At 42.4% G+C, this 21547-nt stretch overlaps 1 protein-coding gene across 1 annotated transcript in view; it reads left to right on the top strand.

Moving 5' to 3' along the window:
* Nucleotides 1-1666: 1666 nt before the first annotated feature.
* Nucleotides 1667-21547, top strand: part of CRYZ (crystallin zeta) — a 67315-nt gene continuing 47434 nt past the window's right edge. Inside the window, exon 1 of the mRNA XM_013945116.2 lies at nucleotides 1667-1763. The gene's annotated coding sequence lies outside the window, so the exon portion shown is untranslated. The remainder of the gene's footprint in view (nucleotides 1764-21547) is intronic.

Here is a 21547-nt window from a genome sequence, read left to right as displayed (position 1 = left end):
CAGTGTGCTTTTGGGTCTAGTTATAATGGGAGACTGTTAACGGTTATCCAGGAGTTCCTGTGCTCTTTCTGAAGAATTTTGTATCTAGCGTTGATAAAGTGTCACTGAGGGTTAAAAGACTGCAAGTTTGAGCAGCGTGTGTTGTAGGTACTTCCAGTTGCACCAGCTGAACATTTACAGTAGGTTGTAAGTAAACTATTGCCCTGAAGGACTCTGCAACAGTCTATAAGAATTGATTAACAGTTTATACAAACGTTTTTTAATTATTTATCAACTTTTATGAACTACTTACAAATGGAACTTTAGTATAAAGTCTGACTTGCAACTCTTTAGTAGGAACTGAAGTTTCACATATAGTGGGAACTGATATAACATAGAAATAATCACGAGACAGTAAAAATACTACAGCGATGTAAAATAAAAGCACAAAACACTAGCATATCACAATTGTGAGGGAAGTATGGTGTAGCTATAGTATTAAGTTAGGAGCTGACAGAAGAGGTTTCAGAGTTTGGTCCTATGTGGATCTTCTATGTGATGTAAGGAAAATCCTAATGTAGAAAGTGATATATTAAAATTGAGATATGGCTTGACTGAGTCTATAGTTACCTACTGTAGAGAGCCCTTTGAATGTCTAAGCTACAGGTCATAATAGACAATTCCTTCTGTATTTATTTCTGTTGTGGGCCATGTTATACTTCTGGGAGAAATAACCAAATATTTTCCCGAGCTATTATGCTTACTGTCACTCCTTTCTACTGACAATCTGCAAATTCGAAGTTGTGTGTGGTATTTATTCTTATTGTTTAAGTTTTGTTTTTTTTCAGTTGAAGAGAGGTAATAATTTTACTAATTGAGACTACTCATTTGTTTAAAGTTGCCCATTGTAAGGCCTGGCTATATAGAGGCTGAGGAAATCTAATGGACTGATCTTGGCTTTTATAATTTAAAAGATTAATTCTGTTGAGTTCCATGACTGTCTCCTCCTCTTCCTTTCTGTTTTTCTACTGTTTTTCTACTGTTTTTCTACTGTTTTTCTACTGTTTTTCTACTGTTTTTCTACTGTTTTTCTACTGTTTTTCTACTGTTTTTCTACTGTTTTTCTACTGTTTTTCTACTGTTTTTCTACTGTTTTTCTATTTTTCTTTCCTAGAGAACTCCCTCACACATTTGCATACATGCATGTCAATTTGTGCATTGCTGCTGCATGATGGAGAAGGTGTCCTGGACTTCCTGCAGGAACAGCTGCAAATCCACAAGTTCCTGCTACGGGAGCTAGGGCAGAATTTTTCATAGGTTGCTAATTTTGCTAAAGAAGAGGATGGTCTTTCTACTTTGTAAACTATACTCAGTCATCAAGGCATATGGTTATTATTGACGATGTATATGGTTGGTACCATGTTGAGGTTCAAACAAGGATTAGGGCTCACTGCACTATGCACTTGCATATACATTATAAAAAAAAAGATGTTTGCATTCCCAAAACCTTACTAGGCATAGAAAGGAAGATTGCAGGGGGTGCCTGAGATCTTCTTTTCCTGTCTTCCCAAAATATGCTCCCTTTTCTACTTCCAACCTTCCTGTTGACTTTCAGATGTGATGCCCTCCAAAAGCCTTCTGTACTCATTATTTTATGATATTTTTATGTTATTTGTAGGGCCGAGGAGTGATGCTGAGTTGCTGATAATGATGCAAATGGCAGTTACCAGTGCAACATGTCATTACCGCAGGCTCCCTCTGGCTTCCCTTTGCCTTGTCTTGAGGTATGTATTTGAAAGTGAGCTTTATTCCTATCATCTGCTGTGTTTCTGGAGGTTTTGGCAAGGAGTTCTGGGATGACTCACCAGAGAAGCAGCAGAAACAGAGAAAACAGATGAGAGATGGATGACTTTCTTTTAAACATGAATTTACATGAGAAATGGCTCTCTTCTGGGGCTGGGAGGGAAGGCAGTGATTGGAGTTGTGTCTTATGGCTGACATCAGTGCCTACCCTTAGGCTAGTTATAAGGTGGGGGATTTGATTTGAAGCAAGACCAGGCTTCCCATCCAGCAGAGCCCCTTTCTTATGCTCAGTAAGTGCTGGATGTGTTGGGGTTTATTGGTCTGCATAGCCTGCCAGAACCTCCTTACAAAATATCATCCCTTTGGCATTTAAAGAAGGCATAAAGCTCTCTATTTATAAAATTCTGTAATTCTGCAGGACTATTAAGACTCAAATCCTTTCTCCTTAAAGAAAGGAATTTTTGGAATAGAAGACCTGTCTGCAACATGTCCTTGAATGGGGCAGTGTGTTAAAAGACTATATCCTTGTCATGGAGGTCCATATGCCTAGCTGTTAAGGGAAATTCTCTGGTAGTAGCCTGCACCAGACACCTTCCTTGATGAAAAAGCCTGATATTTCCTCTTCTCAAGCCATATAAATGCAATCTTCAACTGCTGAAAATTCAAATTAGGTCCTCAGATAATTACTGTAAACAGCAGATATGTGATGGAACAATGTGAAAGCAAAGAGGAATAATTATTTGTCATTACAAGTAAAATATGTCAGTGGCCCTAGAGATATGACCCACTTCATTCTTGATGCAACTCTTATAATTTAAATAAAATGACACAAGTGGTGCACTCGGTCAAAAAGAGATTCTATTTTCAGCCATTAAAGCCAGTCAAACAATGCCTAGGTAGGTTTCTGTAGTGCTTTCACCATCAGTGTTTTCTTATCTATTTCCATATTATGATTCTTTCATGACTAATGTCTGCACACATTAATACACTATGAAACCTTTCCTTAATAAGGGAACTTTGTAAATAGAAATAGCCCAGCCAGGAAACAACTTCTGAATATTGAAGAGATCCCGGTTCTATCTGCATGTCATTCCCCGTAGACAGGGACCCAGAGTTTTATACGTAGCCATGATATTGCCAGAAGTGATGTAGCGATGCTAGCTGGCGGAAAGCATCAGCTGGACCAGCGAGAACCTGCTCATCCTTCACTCCAGTCTTTCTTAGAATTTGGTCCTGAAGTGACAGTGGTTTTCAGTGGCCAGCAGAGCAATCAGACTGAAAGCAGAGGTCTGGGAGCAGCAGACAGGAGCAGTTGGCTTGGGACCTGCGTGGTAGCAAATTCTCCTCCCCTGGGGAGTGTGTGTGCATGTGTTTATCTGGAATAGCATTGTACGCTAATGACCTGATGACTGCAAAGAACAAAGAAGGGCTAACATATATCGTAACCAGAATCTGTCTGAGACAAAATCACTCTGGGACAGGGTGATATAGGAGGCTCTACTGTGGTAGTCCTGGGTGTCTGCTGTAGGCCCTCAGGGTTGGATTTGGATATGCAGGGAGATTTCTATAATGTTATTAGAAAGATAAGTAGTACCAGTAATTGTATCGTTATGGGAGACTCCCAGTTTCCAGATATAGACTGGAGAACAAATGCTACTAGTAATAACAGGATACAGGTATTCCTGTTTGTGTTAGTCTCCAGGTTTCTTTGGATGTGGAAGAGTTTGGCATTTCTTTAAATCAAAGGTGTAAAAACTACCTGGAATTTGTACACCAGGCAAAGAGAAAAAATCTTGAGGGGAATGAACAGGATAAATACCTCAGAAGGACATTATGAGTAAGCAAACAGCCTATAATGGAAAGAAAAATATATTAGTCCGACAAAAAAGTTGTATCTTAGAGGTGAGTGTTGTGGGACAAAATTAAGGTTCCCAAAGGCTATGTGATTTTAGGAAGGAAATTCAAAGTTGCTTCGATGAAGTGTGCACTGAGGCTGGAAGGAGAAGAAGGGGTAATTTAAAATATAATATATACTGATAATAAAATAATGCTTTTTCTAAGTTTCCCATAAATATGATTTCAGCATTTTGGGCTGATGCAGGATGGCTAATGAGACAAAAAGATATGGAAACGGAGCTGAAATAGAGACAGTCTCAAAGATCTTGGTGAAGCCAACTAAGGAGATCTAATTATTTCCACCTCTGGAAGAACTTGTATGTGAAACTGCAATGAATTTTAGTAAACTGTCAAGTTGAGGTGGTACTGTGTGGCTAGAAACCAGTGGTAACATAGCCTCCAAGCAGAATGAGGAGGCGGGCAGAAGAACTAGTTGAAAGCTACTGGCTTGTTAACCAGGCCACAAGAGCAAAAGCAGCTTTATTTAGGAAGGGATGATGAAAGGCGTGGAGGTAAATGACAAACAAGATAAAATGCGACATAAATTTATCAAACACCAGTCATCCCAGACTAACATGGTATCTTTTGCTCAAAAAAGATCCTATTTCTAGATAAATGAAATGCAATAAACCTAATTATAGCCAGGCAGTTATTACAGTGCCACATCAAAAAATATTGGTTAAACTAATATTAATTTCATGTTAAAGTACAAATTCATTTGATGATGGTTCTGCAATCAACATCTCCAGTATGAATAACTTAGTGAGTGAGGAACTGGTGTAAGGGAAGATGACAACAGGTAAAAGATAAATTATTGAATTGCAGGGAGGATAAAAGTGGAATTTGCAAAGATTCAGTCATTGGATCAGTCATATTTAATATTTGTATTAATGTTGCTGGCAAAAAGTAGAAGTGTGCTAGAAAATCTGGAGACAGTACCAGAGCAGAGAAGGATGACAATGTCATGCAGGAAAAAAATTAATGATCTTCGGAATTGGAATAATGGGAATTTGTGTAACTCTGTAGTACAATCCACAGGTTCTTGTATTTCAGGACCAGCTGTTCTGCAGTAAGCTGGTAGTTCATTAATTAGAAGCAATGAGAAGGGTGAAAAACTTGGCTGAATATGAGCCACTCGTGAGGCACACTGAGAAAGGCAAATGGGTTTGGTGAAGTAATTTCTGGGACACAAATGGAAATGTTAGCACCATTGTAAATAGCACTGATTAAACTTTATATTCAAGCAGTGACCAGTTCTGATCAGCTCTGTTCACTGAAGGTGGGCTCCAATTGGGACCAGCGTGCAGATGAGCTGTTAGCAGAAACGGGGTAACAGGGAGCTGATCCTTCGAAGGGGGGCTAAAACAGAGCAGTATGTTCAGCTCAGCAAAGGAAAAAAAATAGCAAGAAATGCAGGCTGACTGTGCTCGGTACATGCCAATGGAGAAAGAACTGTTCAGGCTGTAGAAAAATACTGTCACAAGAACAAGGAAGCGTGGCACGGTGAGAAAAGTAGGCTGCGAATTAGGAGAAGAACGAACGAGGTCCTAGAGCTGTCTGCCCAGGGGGGCTTTGGGAAGGAGCGTGCTCACGGCAGGAAGGGGCTTGTGCAGCACGGTCCCTGGGCTGGACACGGTGACTGCGGTGGTCTCTGCTGAGGGCTCTTTTACCCTCTGTGAAGTGCACTCAGATAGACTGGTTGCAGCAGGAAACACAGGACTGCGACGGTAGTGCGTAACCAGAGGCAGGCAGGCAGCCTCCGTGCAGGCAGCCGTCCTGGACTGCGTCTGCCTTGTACTGGGGTTACTGGTCGCATTAGCGATGTAGCAGGAGAGTGGGTTGGTAGCACCTCAGGTAAGACACGTGCTGTCCCTGAGGCTTTTGGCAACTCAGTTACTGACGTTGGAGCATCTGGGTGAACTCCAGGTCTCCTGCGTTAGTAGGTGCTGGCTGCGTCTATACTGAGGGTCATGCACGACTCCTTCCAGACCAAGTGCCAAGGGGTGCTGGGCCAGGTAAGTTCATATCCCAAGTCTCATAGCATCTGAGCATGTCTATGAAACTGGAGCAAGAAATTAGCTAAAACTAGCTGAAATAATTAGATCAAAATAGTTCCTTTATTGGGAACGTATCTTTCTTTTATTTTTTTCCTTTACTCAAGTGCAAATTGACACAGGAAATTGTTATTTACAATTAAGTTTTGCGGGTATTACCACTGAGTGGAAAATGATTTTTAAAATGCATGAAAGATGGAATGTCTTGTCTTTGGGGATTTCAAAGAAAATCCAAAAATTGTTGAAGAAAAATGTTCAAAGAACATGCAAAATTGGTCTTTTTTGTTAATGTTTTTCCTGGGAAATGAAAACATTCCTTGGTCAGCCGTGGGATGCTGCTTTTGCCTGCTCTGTTGCAGCACTGCCACTCTCTTCTCAGAAGCACAGCCTTGAGTAGTAATGGTTCCAGGAATGTCCGAAACCAGATGGTGGCATCGGAGCCTAAATGACTCACAACTGAAATGCTTTAGTCTTAAATTCCTCCCTGATGTTTCTCCAGCAAAGCCAATTAATTTGGCCCCCTGAGCCAGCATCCTCCAAAACTTTGCCAAACTTTTTGGCTTGTTACTGGTACTCGCAAATGGTTTTAGAACAAGCCCTCTTCCTATCCCCTCCCAACGCACGTTCAGAGTAGCGTGGTCCATGGGCAAAGACTTCTCATTAGGAAGAGAACTATCACTGCCTAGAAACTTGCACTCAGCTTGAAGAATTTTTTGAATAATTATTTTGTATTAGTAGTGCGTCTGACAAATCTGGATGGCTTTTGGGGACAAATATCTAATTTTTAACCTGTTTGAGTTTGTTACTCATTGACTGTATCAGAAGTCCATCATCCGTTATGAATACTATCTTCTCCAGAGAAAACAAGGTACTATAGCGGTCAGATTAAATCAGCACACTGAGAAGCAGTATGACATGACTATCCTTTCTTAATGTTGCTTAGAAAATTTGCTGCTAGAACATTCTCTTTTCAGAAATTCCAGTGTTCTGGAAAATTAAGCATTGTCCTCATTGAAGTCTGTTAGCGTCTCCCGTTGGGGTTAGCAGGCACTGGGTGGCTCAGCGAGCGACAAGCTGAGCAGGAGCTCTCTCTCCAGGCCGCTGGTTCAGATCCCAGCCAGGTTGGTAGTGCCCAGCTGCTCTCCCTGGGGGAATGTGGCGTATCCTATCTCCCTAATGAGCCGAGTGCTGCTGGAGGACACGTGTGTCCTCATGCCAGTAGCCTCCCCTTGCTGCTAAGCTCGTCTTCAGTCTCAAAGGCAAGGCCGTGGCTTGGAAAGCAAGTGGGCTGCAAGAATCGCAGGGAGGATTAGGAAAGCGTCAGAGTGTGGTTGGAAAGCTCTCCTTGCCAGTATCGCACTTTGAATTTATTATTCCTATTGCAGATGCTTTGGTTAGTATCAGTGTCCCACTGAGAGGGTGCTGTACAGATTTGTCTTACAGGCAAGGAGAGAGACAGAGAGGCTGATTTCCTGTCCCCCTCCACCCCCCCGCCCTCCTTTTACAGTATCACCCAGAAGTAATTCCAGTGAATTTCCTGGAGTTAGTCCAGTTAAAAATTGGAGAAACAGGAGAGTCTTTGTTTAATGCAGTTCTTCGAAATGCCATTTTTTGTGGTTTATGTCACCTTATGGTGTCACATTAATCACTATGTAATGCAGTTTTACTATATTGATTGGAAACATTTCTAACACTACACTGCTAAAGTCAAAGTAAAGTGGAAAAGAATATTAATGGCTGAGCTTTCAACTTGTCTTCAGTCAGTCAGGAGTGTGTGGTGAGGGTGGTGAGGATGTTTGTCCTTGGGCCCGATGTCTCTTTCCACAGGCTTTAATTTGATTGTATATAGGGTTTTAAGCAGAAAAAGCATCCTGCCAGACGTTTCAGGTGCTCTTTCCATGTGTTCCAGGAAGGAGTATAAACACGGCACCAGGGCTGAGACAAAAAGCAGCCTAAAATGTTTTGGCAAGGAGTCATCCTTCCGTCTGAAAAACCAGGGCTCATGGTGGGGGGTCAGGTCTCTGCTGCTCTTCGTGCCCCTCATGTCTTTCTGTAATGCAATGCTGCATTTCCCTTGCGGAGGGAGTGCCATTACATCTGGTAATGATGTTATTCTTATTGCATTCGTGTGTTGCACTGCTGTACAGACCTTGAAAATATACATCCAGCCATCTGATCCAGCTTTTTTTTTTTACTATACACATTCACTTACTCTTCAGCTCTGAGGCATATTGACTTAATTCCCTCTGTTTTCTAATGCTGTGTGTGGTTTAATCACATCCCCAGGAAGAGGTGTAATTATTAAACCACAGGAAAGTTAATGACTAGTATTTGCTATTCAGCATAACCCATTTTGGTGTCCGGGGTTTGGCATGTCATCCAATGGGAAAACCAGCTTGGAGACATAATCCTCAAACCACACATGATTTTCCAGTGATTTATAAATCTCTTTTCATATATCAGTTAGAACAATAGTTTTGCTGGTCTTCTTAGAAACGTGCATTTTTGGCTCAAGCTATACTGGAGTTACCGTGCAGCAGATGTGGTACCTGCTGAAAATTCCACCCTGGAATTATTCTGCATTTTGTCTGGGGGATGGGTATTTCACCATATGCAAACTAGATTTTACATAAAATTTGCATACTTGTGTAAATGTTGCCTACAGTACTTGTCATTACACAAATGCATAATTCAGGGTTTTTTGTTAAATCAAGAGCTCCTAATGTACTTTGCTTATTATGTATAAAATCCCTAGGAAATTGGCTAACAATTGCTGAACATTTTCTTTATTGAAGGGATTTCCTGGCAGTCTCGCAATATCAGTTGCTCGTTAGTAGCTCTCTGTATTTCTAATGAATTCTGTTTAACTAAGGATCCACTAAACTGTATCAAATTTTATATTGGTCAGAGAGAAAGGAATAGAATCCATTAAAAAACAGGATTTCTGAATTCAGTTGGTATTTTGTTTAGCAAATCATGTTCTGGAGTCAGCTTATTGTCAGCTTAATAATAAGGCTTATTGCCTTATTATTAAATAATAATAAAAATAACAATAACAAAAACCTTAGAAACAGGCTCAGTTTAATCTTTGTTATTCCCCACCTGAAGTTTGCAAAACCAAACAAGAAATTTGTGAGCCGTGATTAGCTAAATGCTGCTATGCTGATCCTGTCACCTCTGTGCTTGGCTGTGGCAGAGCCTGTCCTTTTCTTTGCTCTACTATCCATTCAAATCAGTAAATCAGACACTGGAGAGAGACTTCGTGTGTGGAGGATTAGGGAACGGTCAGAGTTTTGCCTTAGGGGTGAAGGAGATCAGTGCAGGGCTTGTGCTTTGTTTATTATGTAGGTGAAGAAGGAAAGCATGCCAGTGATGGATGGAAAGTTTGTAGACTGTGCTCCCTCATACCAGTCCTAGTTTCTGTCCATGAGTTAGGGACAGGCGCTGGCAAATGAAGGGAATAATTGTGTGAAATCAAGGGAAACAATCGGGGAATAAAGTGCTATTCTCTATGGATAAAGGTATCAGAAGTAGTAAACTCCTAACGATCTCCCTCCTTTTAAAGAGATGGGTTAATAGTTCTGAAAATGGAGGATTAACAGTATTTTCTCGGGTGAAAATGGCCATGATTTGCTTCCTGTTTCACTGAATGGACAAAACTAGAATTAAACTATAAAATTGTTCAGTTGCATGCAGATACTGCTTCTGCAGTGCTTGAACACTGCTGCTGGGTGTAAAATTCACTTTTTTCTCCCCTTCTTAGGTTTAGTCTGAGCCTTATGTGGGGCTGCTGTTAAAAACTTGCAAGATACAGAAAGTGAACTTTAAAGGGCTGGTTCTGGGTACGTGCACAAACTTTACACTAGTGTTTTTTACTATATTCCTTTTAAAGACTGTTTCTGCTTTCATATATTTCAGTTCAAGAATGTCAAAATTCTTGATTTGAACTGGCCTGAGGTCAGAAACAGGCTTTAAACTTTTGCTTAGGAATTTATGGTCATTTGCACATCAGAGGGGACACAAGGTCCTTCCACACTGGGGTTGTGGACTTCATGCAGGTATCAAGGTCACACCTGGTCTGGGCACTGGAGAACTAGGCTTTGAGATTGAAATTCATTCCCTCCCTCCCCAGCCTGAACGCTTCATCCATCTCCTCATCCTGGCGGTGCCTCCACGCTGACTTAGTCAGGACAGTAAGGAGGGTGTCCCCATCACGAACAAGGTTTCCACACCCACTACACATAGGGTCAGCACATCGGTGAAGGTGCCTTGAGGCATCAGCCTAAAGGGAGGTATCTCTTCTCCACATCCCACTTTGACGTGGATGGGAGCCAAGAGGCTGTGAAACTGGCTGCGTGCTGTCAGAGGTATGTGGCTATGTAGGGTCTTAATTCAAGAAAATCAGATGATTTTTCAATGAAAATGTGCATGGCACTGGGATTATTTCCAATTTTTTAGGGAAGACGAAATCTAGGAGTGTGCTTTTGTTTTTGTACATTTGGGGCTCAAAATAAAAGAATGTCACTTGGGGAGTAGGGAAACAGTTGTTCAGTTAGAAAGTTTGAAAGTTGTTTTTGAAGCAAGAGAACATATTGGCTTTTTTTTTTTCACTCTATAAATAACTCTTGGCAGGCAGAAACAACCTTGATTGCATGAGATGAAGTAGAGCAACCAGCAGGCTCTACAGCAGAATAAATGGCACTGTGCCAAGAGCTTCATCAAATGAATAATAGCTTCCACTTGACAATCAGTAAAGTGCCTCTTCTCCTGTGGATTTAGTTTTTAATGATGATTAGAGAGGATGGGCCCCTAAAATTTCTCTGGTAGAAATGACCTCCTATTAATTTCTGTTACTTAAAATGCTGAATTTCAAAGCTATTTTACAGCTGCAAAACCAAAGGCACTGACATAAAGGAACTATTATCTTTGTAATTGTAGCAACAAGTACTAAATTTGTCATTGATTAACAGAGACTTTTTAACTTTATGATCCTTTTGTTGGCTATGTCCCTTATATAATGTTCTGAGCTTTCCAGATTGCCTTACTTTGAAAGTAAAATGTTATAGATAGTGTGAAAGTATATCTTGTGGACTAGAAACCCTTTCTGTATTACTGCCTTTTTCTAATTTAATTCCTTCATGTGTTTTGTTCTAACACTTAGTATTGATCATTAGGGGTAGCAAAGTGCGAGTTTCAGTATGCCTAGCACAGGAGAGTGCTTCCCTGGCGCATGTACTCAGCACGGGGGGACTTACTTTGTCAGTCGGACGCGTCGCAGAGAGTAACAACAAGTAAGTAAATCCTAGTTGTCATTTTCTTCATGAACAGAGGGATCTTCCCAGCTCAGCTGAGTAAAGAAGCCTGGGGATTTTAATACAGGGAGAGTTTAACTGCCCTTGAAAATACGGACCTGCAAATATATCCCATGCCTCCTTTCCTTGCTCTTTTCAAAGCAAAGTAGCAGAAAGAAACTTTGGAGAATTCTGTTGGCGCTCCTATGATGCTGTTTTTGTGTGTGTGTGTGTGTGTGTGTGTGTGTGTAAGGAGATGTAAGAAAGGCTGATTAGGTCTTACCTTTTGATTAAAATGTAGAAGCAAATTACAATCTAGCCTAGGCGTCTGTCCTTGGGCTGCTGCTGCTGCTGGATTGGGACGACACATACTGCACAGTGTTTAGCAACACGGTGTAATTCTGCAAAGCTGTGAAACAGTTTGTATGATCACCTCAGTGTCTGAAACCTGCTGAAGGTACACGTTTCCTCGCCAGCAAGGAGCAAAGGTACTCGGGTGCCGTGTAAGTGTTGGCACGGACTGCGCTGACTCGTGTCCCGGCTCCTCACCCCGGGAGGACGGCGGGGCACAGAGCCTCCTCCCCTGGCCGCGGGACAGGGCTCCCTGTGGCCCCGGGCTGCTCCCTTCCCTGTGCCTGAGCGTGGCGAACGCACGAGGAGCAGAGCTCTTGGGAAGCCTGGCGATGGTTCATGTTTTCCGGGCGGAGGAGGTAACGGTTTCCCTGCCTGCGAGAAGAGAGTAAGAAAGAAGGTGCGAAGATTGATTAGTGCTTGTATGGCATAAGGATATTAGTAAGGGAACAGAGTAAGCACTTGAGGGAGGTAAAACAAACTTCTATATCTAAAGGGGGCTTCCGAGTGCTGTCTCCGGTGCGCCACGCTGCGACGGGCTGTTGGCAGGGGACAACCTAGGGAGCACCGTAATAGGAAATCCCTGTCAGTCCAGGTCCTCGGCTGCGCGCCAGGCCCTCCGCGCAGGGATGGTACTGCCTGGTGTGCCCGGCTGGGTTTCCTGCACAGGAAACGCGTGTGTTTGAATCATGTTAACATGAAGCTTTGGTGGCAGCTGTTGGTGGTACTTGGAAGAATGCTGGTGGGGAAAAAGGATGCCAAGAAAAGATTTAAGACCACTGTCCAGATTTCTGGATTGAAATCTGGGACGTAGGGAAATAACTTCCTTCAAGTATGGCCTGTGCTTTATGGCTCCTGACTGGTGCTTTGGTGTCATGGAATCACCCCAAGATTCCCAAACAAAACTCCACCAACTCCTCCACTCCTCCTCCAGGACCATTTCCAGCTGTTCACAAAGAAGAACAAAATAATCTCTGAAGACTTTTTTTGTCATGAAATGTCGTCAGATGTTGGTAAAAGTGCAATCAGTAAATCCGTTACCTATTTTATGCATTGCAAAGCAGCTGGTTCTGGCTTTGCTTTCTGCGATGGAGCTGCCTGGCTGATCCTCCCTCCAGGATGCGATGGGTTAGGGTTAGGGTTAGCGGGTGAGTGAGCCGGTGTGCTCAGGTCTGGGCAGTCTCACTGGCTTCCTGCCCTCCTCTCAGCTGTGCGTGAGGGTGAGGCGGTGCAGGCTTTCCAAGCCCCTGGTCTGCTAAAGCTTTCTCGCAGTCTGCAGGCACCTCCCCGTTTACCTGGAGCCGGTTAGACGTATACCAGTCCCTCACACGCTTGTGCCTGGACCCTGCTCTTCTCCCGGCACTTGGCCGACCTTGGCGGGATGCGGGGAGAATCCAGATTTGCTGTCTGTGTAGGCGTGTGCTGAGGGTTTCTCCTGGCTCCTGGCTGGGCTGTGGTTCCTTTGCCTTGGCCATCCTCCCGACTCCACCCACGCCTGGCTGGGGTGGGCGCGCGGGGTCCTGTGCCCCTGGCCGGCCCTGCTGGGGCTGCGCGTGCTTGCGCAGCAGCTTGCGGAGGGGCTGGGTTTGGTAGCCGCCTGACGGGAGGGATCGGCAGGAGAATGGAAAGCCGAGGTGCCAGGCTGCGCACGTCTTGCACGCTGAGCCGTGCGGGCGAATCGCCGCCCGCAGCAGCGTCCGGGGCAGCGGCGTCGGTGCCGCGCAGTCCTGGCATGCTGCATGGCATCGAGGGCGCGCGGGGCACGGCTCAGGGCCGCCGAGTGAAGGGCGGAAGGGAAAGCACCAGAGGTTTGGGTCAAAAACGACGCGCGTTCTATACGAAAACACGGGGTCTCCGCCGGCCCCGGGGCTGACAGCCCCTGCGCGCCTCCGCTGCAGCCCGGCCCAGCTTCACGGCGTGGGAGGCGATGGCAGCCGCTCCGGCACGCGCACGCACGCGGTGTCACGGGAGAAGGGGTCTGAACGCGGAAGGGAGGGCTTGATGCCGTATCTCATGCCCTGGGTAGTATGGAATAGCTTCAGCTTCCAGCCTTGTGCAGACGAGTAAGGTGTTTACTTATCTTGTGCGGCAGCGCTACTTGGGCCGTAATGTGTCCCTGCATGAATTCAGGAACTGGAGGAGCAGAGGAAGAAATGTTCTGCCCTGGAACACTTTTAAAGTTCCTGAAAATGTTCATTTTTTCATTCTGATTTGGGAAAGGAAACAGAAATTGGAGGAAAAAAAAAACCCTGAAAAAAAATTGAAGGTCATGAGTTGTAACCACTTGTTTAGAATATTTTAAAATATTTTATTCTGAATTTTATATTTTAATTTCATTTTACATTTTACTGTAACCAGTCATAATTTTCACAGTGAAAAACATGCATCGAACCAAAAATTGGAACTTTTCATTTAAAATATTAAAACTGGATGGTCTGGCAATTTGCCGTAACTTTTCCCCCAACAAAAAAAATCGGTGTTGATGAATCAGCATATTTGTTAAATAAGCATTTCTCTAAAAATTCTTGGCAAGCAATGCAAGTATACAGAGCAGAACAGACAAGCAGAGATAGTCATTTATTCTATATGCATGCTGTGGGAGTTGATTTTCTTCAATTTTGTCATGATTAAAAATTATTTTGCAAATTTTTTTCTGTAGATAATTGTTTTGGCTGCCTTTGTGTGTTCCATGAAAAAAATTTTTTTTTTGCTGAGTCAACAGAATAACGCGAACTAGTGTTTGAGTAAGAGTAGACGAATGTTTGAATGGAGTAAGAGCTTTGCATTTGCAAGTTCTCATGGTAGGTGGTGTGAATCATGCCTAATATTTGCATAAATGCTTTCAGGAGGTACCACAACGCTTCAGAAGGAGTTTCCTGCTCTAAATTCCCGGGTATATGGCGCTACCTTGGACACTGCTGTGCGGTAACTACTGGCAAATGCCTGTTTTACGACAGTGACCTGTGTGCGGCTGGGCAGCACCGGGCAGCCCCATCCCAAGGTGGAAGCGTAACCCCGGTTTGCTAGTGAGCGGCGGGAAGGAGAGCAGAGGGAGGAAAGTGCTGAGAAAATCAGGTAACGCTGGTAGGGAGGTCTGCTTGTTTTTGTCAGCAAGCAAAGACTATATAACATATACTGTAGATGTGCAAAGTTCGTATTTGAATGAGATGGTAGCAAGAAACGTGCTTTTACAAAATCCCTCCTACTGATGAATCTGTCCTTTGCGTACTCTTGCATCTTCAAGAAAATCCAGCTTTTCATTCAAAAATTAATTACCCAATTACCCACTCTTTTTGTATTTCCTTTCATCACAGAATGACTTCCCAATACTTATAGCTGGGGGTTCAGTGTAAATGCTGGTGCTGTCAGGACACGCTTGGTGAGGTTGTGGCAGCTTAATGCTTGTGTTTTCATGTAAAATTAAATACACCTGGACTATCTCAAATGGGCACTGGCATTGCTTGTGGAGCTTCAAATCACTGTACATCTGTAAATGCCAAATAAGGCTTTAGATAATACCCTACCGGGGACGGGGATGCTGCCAACACCCTGAATCAAATTCCACCCCAAAAAGCTAAAGTTTGAGTTTATTGTTTCAAGTTAATGAATATTGCTTTAACTCAAGACAAAGACAAGAGCTAAAACTAGATTATGTGGCTTTAAACCACACAAGTTTCCCTTGTGAAATTTTTGCTGTTTAACTTTAGTTTGTATAAAATAATCAAAATGCTCTGTAGAAATGACAAGTTTTAAAGTGTTTTATCCCAGTATTGTGGTTTGGATAATTTGCGGCAGTCTGGAACTCAGAAAGTGGTCAGAATAATTTATTGTAAGTATTAGGAATCAAAATTAGCATTAAAACCAACCCCTTGAGAAATTCTTGTGATTTCAGCTTGCAGAAACCAATCAGACAGACTAAACTGAAAAGTTTTGTCACTAAGGTAGATGTATGTTGTAGGTGCTCCAGTTTTGGAGACAATTCATAATTTTCCACAAGGAATCTACCTCTTCTGTCTGTCTACACACTTTGTATACTAAATAAGGACATCTATAATCTATGATTCTAGAAGGTACTTCACCCATCCAGTCTCTATTTTCTAGCTAGCTTAAAGAAAAAAAGCAATCAGTCAATTACTTCAAAGATCTGTAATGTCCTGAAGTCCTTTGAAATCTAAATACACAAGAAGAGGGACCAGAGAAGCTAGTTTCTCACAACAGTCATATGACAACTCCGTTAGCTGGAAGCAGATAAGCTCAGAAGTTTTGTACTGCTGCAAGTTGTGAGCTATTATATGTGTTGCAAAACAGAATTATAGTCTTGCGGTTCATTCATTTTGAACTACAACTAGTTTTCATGCTGTGGGACAGATCCTTCTCAAGCCAATGGTCACAGTCCTATTTTATCAGCTGGAGATCAGGCCAAGGAAGTTCCAGAAAATCTGAATTCTAGCTGAATTAAATATGTTGCTCTCTTGTTTTGGATTTATGCATATTCTCTACAGGTTTTGTAGGTCCGAGCTATATTTAGCCAGCAAAGTCAGAGACTTTCTTCTCAGGGAATGAAGTATTTCTTAACATATTGCAATAAATTGCTCCAGCAGAGCCTCTGCAAGGCTCTGAAGGACTGCTTGATCACTTTTGATGCCTAAGCCTTGCATTTCCTCTTAGCAGGCAGATTTTTTTCTCTGAAATAGGCGCAAGATCTTTGAAATGAACAGAAATTCAACCAAGCAGAATTGAAGAAATGAAAAATGGAGGGCCAGATCTTCAGATGCTGTTAATTAGCGTGTTTCATTGACTTTGATGCAGCCTTTGAGCTGAGGGAAGTGGACTCTGGTATATCTATAACCCATAGTAACTACATCTGCCAGTGAATCAGCTAGCGTTCTCTTAATCGAAAAGAAAGCCAAATTATTTATGCTTCTGCTTTGGCATAACAGCCCTGCATTACTATTCAAGCACCATTTCAGGTGTGAAGTAGAACCTGGGGAATGGTTTTTGTGTTTAAGGTGGATGGGCCCTAAGTTAGCAGTGTCTTGTTGCTCTGCGTGGCCGGAGGTGAATCCTGCCCTCGCTGGTAAACAGGGGCGAAGCTTTGGCTTCATTGAATAAATGGCAGCAAAGTCTCCATTAACTTCATCAGACCTTTACTGCTGATGCAAAAACTTATTTTCCGAGTTTTCTTATAAATCTTGGCTTCTTCAATGTGGTGTTCCTGAAAAAGAATATTAATATAAAAAAAATGTTTAGACCCCACTCTGGATGGAGTTTAATCCTTGCTGTTCACAAGTGATTACTCTTTGCTACAAGGCAGTTGGCTAAAATACCTTAATAGTTTCCTGAAGTCAATATGAATTTGTCTTGAACTGGTGAACTGTGAAGTTGTAATATCTATTGAGTGGGAAGGAACAATAGTTATTCCAGTATTCCCGATGAGCCCTGAGTAACAAATGTATATGTTCAGGGCTCTGCTTTGTTAATATGGGAATAATAATAGATGTTCATTGCAAAATTCAAGATCAGAACTTGCTTCTCTTGCTCTTGTTGTGGTAATCAAAATGACTACATTTCCCCAATATCATCATACGGATCTTCCAAAATGTGAAAGCGCTACATGATGCAGCTCAGTGACTCACCCCAAAGAAAACAATACTTAATTGTCTTTAATAAAAGCTGCATTTTTCAGGAAACTTAAGCCCCAGAACAGCCATGTTGAGGCAATCTGGTATTTATCAGCGAACAGGGCCCCTTGTGGGGCACGTGAATGTTTGCCATGATGTGTGGGGATAGACTGATTGATCCCTGACTATCCGCATCCGTGGGTGGGACTCCTGAGGGGGCTCAGCCCTGGCCCACCCCAATGCCACTCTGTTGCTGATTTTATCACTGTCTTTGTCCATGGCTTTACTGTGTGTTTCAGTGAGAGCACAGACAGCACTGAGCTCTTAGAAAACCTTACTGACTGCAGAAAGCTGCAACCACTTGAAAACTTGCGAAAATTTAGGCTAATTATTTGCTAATTAATTAGATCGCAGAGGTGCTATTGAAGGAAAAAATGCATATCCAGGGCCCTCACTGCCACCAGGGCTGTGATGAGCTGAATTCTGCTCAGCGCGGCTGCGTGAACTAGCATCTCCATGAAAGCCTAGACCTACAGGCGAGATCTACAGGCATGACAGCTTTATTCTCAGGCTGCTCAGACCTCTAGGGAGTCCTCCGCGCTTTGCTCAGTCTCACGTAGGAGTTGTTTGCCAGCAGCGATACTCTCCCTCTCTGCTCGCTACAAATGAAGCTGATGTCCTTCTAACTACCAGGCACATCTGTTTTCTCTTGCTCCCGGGACCTGCCTTTAACACTCCTGCCTCGTGTGGTACCATCCTCTTGCTCAGTCAGGAAGCTCACTGGGGGAAAAATCTAGCAAAAGCATAGTTTTCCCAGTTAGCAGAGAAAGAGCACAGGTAGCTCTGGCAGGTTAGGTTCTCCAGGTGATTAGATTCACTGAAAATAATATGGCCCAATGTTCAACCACTGTGTAATCATTGTCCCTGAGTATTTCTGAACTTCCCTCGAGGTTCCCTGAGCCATTGCAATATACGTGTGATAAAAGCGCAGCAAAAATAATGAAGCATTGATGTTCATTGAACAAAAACCAAGGTTGTTTCCCAAACCACTTGAATCAATCTTGCTTTGGCACTGACTCTTAAGCCAGGATGTACACTTCCCTCTTCGCTTCAATGGGACTTAAACGTGTGTTTAAGCAGGTTAAGCACATGCTTAAAGTGTGCTTTTCCCCATCAGGAATCATTGAAAAACAGATAGATAAAACGTCTTGTTTAAGGGTGAGCAAGCCAAAAGGATGGTTGGCATGGCAACAGCTGAAAAATTCCTCCAGGGCAAAAAGCTGGAGAACGATGAAGAGAGGAAGGCTTCTTCCAGCCTGCTAGTCCAGCCCATCACTGCAGGCACACCTGGCCAGCATTCGCATCCTCCTAACCACTGAAACAGGTGGTAGCTTTCACACCCTGCTGAACGGCTAGTAACTTCTAAAAGTAAGCACAGCAAAGTGTGTCTTTTTGTCACTTCTGCTTGTCATCATTTTTCAATTCTATTTATATACTTTCCAAGTCGACCAGGCTTAGCCTTCACTTAGCAAATTTTGGCGGAATTGTTCCTGCATAGTAAGTTAATCCTGTGTGTTTGGTCATGGCTTTATCTCTAGACAGAGTAATACCCAGGGCAGCTCCAACAGGTTCTCAACAAGAACACTGTATGTCCTTCTAAACTGAAAAGTTTGCGTGTTTTATTAAACGGTTGTCATGGGTATTTTGGCTCAATATCACCACAGTAATTTTAGCAACAATATTTTACTTAAAATGTTGATTTTGATGGAAGATCATAATCCAGAAAATTGCTTTAGCAAACCTTGGAATAGCTTTATCTAAGTCTTAGGTTTCTTTCTCTAACTGTTGTCCCTCTTTAATATCCTTTACATGCACAAAAGGAATCATATATTGGTGTCACTTACTGAGAACTGTTAAAGAGACCGAATGGGGAGCCAAGTTTGCTTTAAAGCCTGTGACTCTGAGATAGTGTTGTTGACCTGGCCTCTTGCTCTCCTGGCTGCCCCATACGCTTTCTGCATAGTCTTAGAAAGGAAATCACCCTCCTGGGAGTGACTCTGGATGGAGCCAAGAGAAGGAAAAATTCCTATGCGGACACTGCATTACTCTTGCTCAAAGGTAGCTTGCTTTCTCAAGAGCACAGTTGAAAACCTCTGTGTGTGTGTGTGTGTGTGCACGCGTGCGTGTGTATAAACCTGAGTGGAATTTTTCGCGTATAGGCTGAACGGTCATCTTCTGAGAAGCACTTACCAACCCTGCACGATCAGTCTGTTCTCAAACAGGGAAGGTGGAAGAGATGTGTTCAGTCCTGTAATTCATTTCTGCTGGGCTCAGGTGTGAATAGCTCCTTTTTAAGATGGATTTTGTAATTATGTATGTGCACTACTGTGAGTAACCATACAACTTAAAGTTATTTTCTTTCCTACTGTTGATTCCATTGTTCTTTGTGCTGCCCTGCAGCAATGATAAGCTTTTATGTTCATATTGAGAAACACACAGATAAAATCTCTCATGGTAGCTCATAAAATTATGTTATTTTTTGGTACTGTAAATAGCAAGTATGCAACCCTACGAGGTCCCATAATTTTGACATTAGACCACCTACTGCAGTGTTCTGTGTTGGTATTTAGGCAACTAGTCTATAGGCAAGGTTGCAGCACTCAGGAGTATATAGTCTAATTCCTGGGTTTTAGAACCAACAGAAATGATTTGCAGTGATTGGGGGTGACATCCTTTTTGCAGCTGTTAATGTTAACTTTTAATACTGATGTGGAGAAGAAAATAGGAGCCTGGCAATCAAAAATGCTGAATAAATTGGATTTTTTACAGGAGATGCCATGACTAACAATGCTATGGTGACCTTGCTGTTTATTGGGCTGGGTATGCAATACTACAGTGTTTTGAAAAAATCATTTCCATGTGAGTACTGGTGTGATTTTATTTTCTGAGCATATCTTCCTCAGTTTGTCATGGCTTTCACTGTCATGGAGCTATGAGTAGGAATCTGTCTGTTTTCAGTTGGTTTTCAGAGTACTCACATACATAGACTGCACTGTTTAGACTTGATTTATTTCGTGGATATGAAGTTGCAGTTGCAAAGTTTTATTGAATAGTCATTGTTGGTAAAGAAAAAGCTCAGACACACTGCAAAGAGATTAAACACCTTTGAACCCATGGGCTTTGGTCTGAGTGATGAAATAGAGAGCAGTTGCCTTTATCCCATGGAGAAGAGCCTAGGACACTCCACTGTCTACCTGCTAGGAGTTCTCAGTTGCATACTGAGTGTTGTGCTCTAGGGGATAATAGACATTTGATGGAATATTCTGAACATGGTCAAAAATCCCCTTTTGCTTTTATTGCCATAGTCATTCTTCAGAGGAAGCTCAATTTTGTAGCCAGGATACGATACCACCAAGTCAGAGTAATCTCAGCTGGACCACTGATGCTTACAGCTAGAGCTAGCTTTAGATGACTCTGTTTTTCTGCTGTTTCTTGGTGGAATGTACATGCCTTTGGACACAGATTACTTGTGGAAAATGGTCTTGCATTTGGAGAACAAACCAAAGACTCTGGACATCAAAGTTCAATTTCTAACATGCATGTGCTCTAACATGGCTTCCTGTGTGCCTTCAGGTAAATCATTCAGTCACTCTCTATGTCTCAGTTCACCTTCTGGAAAGTGATGCACAACCTTTCCTCTTATGGTTTTTATATAGAAAAATGCACCAAAGACTGTGAGTTGTGCAGCTTCTACAGCAATGCAAAGTACTACACAAATCTTGGAAACATGGTGAGGCATTCGGTATGTCTCCTGGGTGTTTTGCTTAGGGTGATTGTAGCAGGAGTTCAAAATCACTCAACGCAGAGGAAAACTTCAGATTAACAACTGTATATTTCTTATGCTCACACTCATCCGTCATCTTTGCTCAGTCTCCCAGCCTGATTAAGTCATCCAAGAATGGGTTGAAAGACCTGGTTTTGTAATTAAAAAGTGAACACGTCTGAATTTTTTTTTTTTTACCTGTTGCAGAACATGGAGCATAGGGCATATATGATGTTAACTGGATATACACTTCTGAGAGGAACTGAGTAATCATTTTAGCAATAGTGCCTTCAGTTTGCTTGCTTTTTATGCAGCTATAAATTACCAGAGAATTGTTCACATCATTGTGACTGTTGGGATCCTGGGATTTTGATGACAGTTTCTTTCACTGTTTATTTCTCGTCTATTTATTTCTAAGAGTGCATAATTTTTTAGTTTGTGTAATGGAGTCCTAGTCACGCTTTTCCCTCAGATTATCTCTGAAGGAATCAAAAGTGAAAAGAAGGGTCTTGACAGCATTTTGGCTGCAATCTTTGACAGGTATTGAGTAAAAATATGGTATTAAAAGTGTAAGCTCATATTATTTACATCTACATTGAATAGCTGGTAATAATGGATTGCAGTTTTAGGTTTGTTACCTTTGAATACCAGTTGCCTTTTGCAGCTAGAAAAATACCACGTGCAAGTGTCTGGCTGCCAGACTTGTCAGGGTTAGGTTTGTCTGTGAAC

The sequence above is a fragment of the Apteryx mantelli genome, chromosome 8 (genome assembly GCF_036417845.1).
Source record: "Apteryx mantelli isolate bAptMan1 chromosome 8, bAptMan1.hap1, whole genome shotgun sequence".
NCBI classification, from domain to species: domain Eukaryota; kingdom Metazoa; phylum Chordata; class Aves; order Apterygiformes; family Apterygidae; genus Apteryx; species Apteryx mantelli.
The sequence above is the reverse complement of the archived record's forward strand: the minus strand, read 5'-3'. Positions and strand labels throughout refer to the sequence as shown.